The sequence below is a fragment of the Dendropsophus ebraccatus genome, chromosome 12, assembly GCF_027789765.1.
Source record: "Dendropsophus ebraccatus isolate aDenEbr1 chromosome 12, aDenEbr1.pat, whole genome shotgun sequence".
NCBI lineage: Eukaryota > Metazoa > Chordata > Amphibia > Anura > Hylidae > Dendropsophus > Dendropsophus ebraccatus.
In genome coordinates, this window is record NC_091465.1 from 64,178,454 (window position 1) to 64,184,433 (window position 5,980).

The following is a 5,980-nucleotide window of genomic DNA, read 5'->3' on the forward strand; positions in this document are numbered from 1 at the left end:
ACAGGCCCATGGTGCTTCAACATGCACAGATAAATTAAAATCTGCTTAATATTTTAGAAGGTGATAAGCAACACCTTAAAGAATAAGCTAAAAACTTGCAGAGAGGTAAAATGTTGTCATCTCCAAGAGCAAATGTTAACTAACCGCAAGGTGATGAGTAGCCTTTCCTCTGTACTTATAGCTCTTCTCATTGGGGTATCTTCAAAGGTAAGGTCCACTGCCACAATTTGCAGTAAAGAATCAAATTGGGCCACAGTAAGACGGCAGAAGGCCTGAAATTTGTCTTCAAATCTGCGGATTAAAGCATTTGCTCAGTAAACTTGTTATTAAATAATGTATAATATGGTACCGTGTTAGCCAGAATATTCCATAGTGTGGAAAAGGCTTGTAATAAAATTATTTTAGGATTCATACCTTTATTGGCCTACCATAAATTGTTACAGGAGTATTTTAGGAGTGATACCTTTATTGGTACACAGCTCTAACAATTATTGGTTGGCCTATACAGTTATCATTCCTAAAATACTTTGATTACAAGTATTTACCACAATATTTAGTAAACTTGGAATCAAATACATGCCATAAATGACTCTGCCAATCCTCAATACATTATTTGGTTTTAGGTTTGAAAAATTGTATATATAAATCCGAAATCTATTTTTCTGACCTTAGGATAAAAAGTACCAGCAGTCAAGAACTTGATTTGTTGGTTGTGACAGTTATTCGTGAATGCTGTACCATAAGACAATGCTGCACAAGATAATAGTCATCTCTATTTGATTCTTTTCTGTTCAAGGAATGAATGGTGAAGATCACCATGACCATTGCTTTTTTGCTGAGACTGTTGACTACAATCCAAGGTCTTACGAAATAACTGTCACCAACAAAAGACGAAAACAAATATCGCATAATGTATGGCATTACAGCAAAACAATGCATGAAAAGTAAACCACAATTTCCACATAAGGGTCTAAGTGTAAGATTGCTAGGAGGATGCTTTGCATACACATTTTGGTTGGCAGCAACGATCTTAGGAGCCTCTATTATAGTATCTGTTGCCTATAGTTATTGCATGGGCATAAATGTTGGCTCTGCCAAATTTGGCAGAGCCATAGCTCAAAATTGACCAGAAAGTCTAAAAAATATATGTTAACCAATTGAAAGCAATTTATTAAACAATGATAGTAGGCTAAAATATTTTCATATTTCCTTCTAGTATTCACCATACACTGTTGTATTTTTCTTAGCTGGTGTGTAAGGTAGGTGCAACAAAAGACATTTATTTGCAACTAGACATTTTGGTGTAGTGAAGAACGGTCCTAGTGTAGAGATTTTTTTTCAAACCTGTTTTGTAACTCATAACTAAAAAAAACACATACGCCATGATGTAGCATGCTTTAAAATTTAAAACAGTAGTTTGGCGCACAGCATTTATTCCCAAAATAACACACATTTAAAAAGTTTAACCCATAGCTGCACCAGGACGTTATTGAACGTCCTCGTGCCGCTATGGGAGTTCAGAGGGGGGTCGCGCGGCGACCACCCTCTGAACTGCCGCGATCCCGGGTGCCGCGAGTAGCCCGGGCTCGCGGCTATTAGCGGGCACGGTCCGATCGCCGTGCCCGCTAATTAAGTACTTAGAAGCAGCTGTCAAAGTTGACAGCTGCTTCTAAATACTTGCTGTTATACATGCCTGGTGGTCTAGTGGGGGGATCGCCCCCCTGCGGCGCGATTGCGGGGGGGCGATCCCTGCATCCATCCCGGGCCGGGGTCTGCTCCGTAATGGCGCTGATCCCGGCTCGGCATTCTATTGCTTTTGGCTGCAGCAGCCAAAAGTAATAGAACACCGATCTCATGGATTCATGCAGTATAACTATACTGCATGGATCTCTATGAGAGATCAGAGTACATATACTAGAAGTCCCCCAGGGGGGCTTCTAGTATATGTGTAAAGTAAAAGAAAAATGTATTTTTAATAACACAAAACCCCCTCCCCTAATAAAAGTCTGAATCACCCCCCTTTCCCCATTTTATAAATAAAAATAAATTAATTAATTAATAAACAAACATGTTTGCTATCGCCGCGTACGTAATCGCCCAAACTATTAATTAATCACATTCCTGATCTCACACGGTAAACGGCGTCAGCGCAAAAAAATCCCAAAGTGCAAAATTGCGCAATTTCTGTCGCATCAAATCCAGAATAATTGTAATAAAAAGCGATCAAAAAGTCATATATGCGCAATCAAGGTACCGATAGAAAGACCACATCATGGCGCAAAAAATGACACCTGACACAGCCCCATAGACCAAAGGATAAAAGCGCTATAAGCCTGGGAATGGAGCGATTTTAAGTGACGTATATTTGTTGACAATGGTTTAAATTTTTTACAGGCCATCAGATACAATATAAGTTATACATGTTACATATCGTTTTAATCGTAACAACTTGAGGAACATGCATAACAAGTCAGTTTTACCCCAGGGTGAATGGCGTAAAAACACATTTCCCCCAAATAAAAGAAATGCGTTTTTTTTTTCAATTTCACCACACTTTGAATTTTTTTCTGGTTTCCCGGCACATTTTAGGCAAAAATTACATCTGCCATAGCAAAGTACAATTAGTTGCGCAAAAAATAAGGGCTCACTTGGGTCTCTAGGTGGAAAAATGCAGGCGCTATGGCCTTATATACACGAGGAGGGAAAAACAAAAATGCAAAAATGAAAACTGGCTGTGTCCCCTAAGGGTTAACAATTTTGTAATTTATTTTTTGTCTGTGAATGTGGCCCTTTGCGGTGTTTCCTCACCCCCACCCGTGTAAGCGGAAGTGTGGTGCGCTATACATACCTGATCATTGGTGACCGACCCCCTCTGCCATCTGCAAAGACGTCATATTCGGGAGACTTGCCGATCTGCTCCTGCCGTCCCCCTTCTGCCGCGTCATAAATGTACTCAGCCACGATTGGCTAAGCACAGTTATGCAAAGACAATTGTGGCTGAACAGCTGATGACGCTGCAGAGGGGGGCCAGCATGCGGAACAGCCGGAGTGGGTTGGCCGGTATCCCCCTGATTACATCATTGACAGAAGACGGGGGTCGAAACGCATCAGGTATGTATCACGCACTTCCAGGTACTCGTGTAGGTGTGGGGGTAAACCGGGAAGGGGGTCATTCACAAACATAACATACATTACTAAATTGTATAACTGTGTAATGTGTTAATTTCTGAATAATTGCTGAGGGCCACACTAAACCTTTAACATTTGTAAAGAATGACTCTTGTGAATATTTTTGACATACCGTCGTAAATCCTTGATAAAGATTGCAGAATACACCTGTCCGGTCACGGTCCTGAAGAATTGGGTGAACCTAATATCTGTGTCGTTGTCTTTTCCGCTATCATGTGGGAAATAACATTTCCATTAACAATTGTGTGCAGCCACACATTATAAATAAAAAATTACAGATAATATTATGTGTAGACATAGGTAGAGTTTGAAGTCTTTTACAATTATGAAAAGATTTTTTAATCTTAGAAAAAAACAACTTCAAAACGTTAGATATGTGACATGGTAAACTTTCGAACGTTGGTGTTTGAGTATGTTGGTCTCTGAGTGTTTAGGAGTAGGCACTTACAGTTTATTAAACTGGAATTTGTGTTACCTACATTATTTACGTGTACGGTGTACAGGGTGGGCGCCAAAGTGGGGAAGTGGCTCGGTGGACTCAGCATGTTATACTGGTGTGTAATCTGTTGGTTAAAGTCTGTCTCACATTCCTAATTATTTCATTACCACTTCCGGCTGGGGCATGCATCAGGGGACAGGACTGTGGAGTAATTTCTTCAAACTTAAAAACCGTGCATCGCCAACCAGAGAATGCTGGTAAACTATGGTACCATTTGTCCTACTAATTCCTTCATGTTCCCTGCAGTGCCTGACATTTCTCATTGGCCCTGCCTAAACACAACCCCTTCTCAATGGCTATGAGATTATGATAAATATTTTTGACAGGAGCCTGGCTAAACTTCTATTGCATGTTGTACTCCACTACTACATAATGGGGATTTGCACCTAATCCTATATCAGCAAACTAGGGGTGTGTTCTTGCATTTATGTAGTTACTGTACATTATAGTCCACATGTACATTCCTATAGTTTAATGTGACAGATGATATCACCTAAGCAGTCCTAAAAAGTTGTTCCCAGCATTTGATCACTCTTGGTGGGTTGTGTAATAGATTATGTGATTTTTAATTCTACATTGTGTGAATACTTGTACCAAAATTGTGACATTACACAGCAACCACAGACCTGCAACAATTTATGCTCAGCATTCAAAGAACCACTGTCTATGTTAAAATAATAGATGTTACATTCCCTAGAAACACTGGAGTTCTTTGTCATACAAGTGTTGCGTAACTTTTTTGTGGTATAGGTAGATGTGGCCTATTTACGGTGTGTAGTAGACGTTATGGCTTATCCAAAATAATTGGGTTGCAATATTTCTTTGCCTTTTCCGATGTTGAAATTAAAGGGGTTATCCAGTGCAACAAAAACATGAACGCTTTTCCCCCTACTGTTGCCTCCATTTTGGGTGGGGTTTCTAGCTCAGTTCCATTGAAGTAAATGGAGATTAATTGCAAACAACACCTGAACTGGAGACAACAGAAGGTGGAAATGTGGGTATGTTTTAGTAGCGCTCCATTATCCCATTACTCGCTGGAGCCTTACATAAAAAGGAGGATGAAGTAGTATCACAGAAATAAATGCGGCCCAGTGAAGGGGTGTGGAGAAAGGGCAACACATGAGGCAATCCTCTCTGGTGGACATTGGAGGTGACTGGAGGTGGGTTGTGCCGAAGAAGGGTAATTGGGGTTTAATGGCCAGACTATGTGTGAGTGCTACATACGGGGGTGGTTAGTAGAGGAGACCAGGGTTTCTACTAGGGAAATACAGGGAGTAGTTGGGCAAGATTGTGAATGCATGGAGCAGACATTAGGTGCCAGGAGCAGACAAGGGGCAAACTAGGGGCTACCCAAGGGTGAGCGAAGGTGACAGGATGTTGACTGGGCCACCCTGCTAGTAGCTTAAGTAGGCTGGGGCCTACTTTGGGTGCCTGAGGCGAACTGGCTGTGACACGGTCAAAAAGGGGGGCAACTTAGGGTAACAGATTTAGACGAAGGGGGGGGGGGGGAAATTGGTTAAAATTAATTTCGAACTGGCGCATTAACCTTGTGCATTACCCCCTCATGGAGGGCCTCATCATTCACACAGTATCATACATTGTGGAGTGGAAGACTGCAGTTACTACTGCGGAGCCCCCATGAGGTGATGATGCTGATGGAGGTAGGTATCTATATCCATTGCTGTGACAGCCTAGGCCACTGTAAGTCACTGCTCTGTTTGAAAAGTCCTCCACTGTACTAGACTATGACACCGGTGTGAATATGGAACTCCAACTGCATTATCCACCTCATGCAGCCAGCTCACTATACCAGTAGTCTCTCAGGACTGTAGAATCCTGTCTATAGTCTGGCTGTAGCTATGCCTTATGCAATGTGTGAAAGATATGTTTCTCAATCTCAACCCACCATAACAAATTACCTCATAAACCCCCACCGTATTAACTATACATTATGGTTTATTATTTATACCTCTTCGTGACGTCTAGCCAGTCTTAAAGGAGTACTCCGGTGAAATTTTTTTTACCTGCAATGGAAGGGTTAAGTCAAATTATATAACTTTGCAATATACTTACATGATGGGTTCCTGCAGCTTGCTCTTCTTATTGAACCTTGCACCACTCCACAGGAAGTTGTATACCTGAAGTCCTCCACTTGACTGTCGACCCCCGTTTTCTGCCGACGATACGTCACTAACGAACTTCTCAGTCTCAGCCGCCATCAGTCTGTGTCTTCCTGGTTTCCCCTGATTGGTGAGGAATCAGCAAATCAGCGCCGGCCCTGTGCACAGCCTC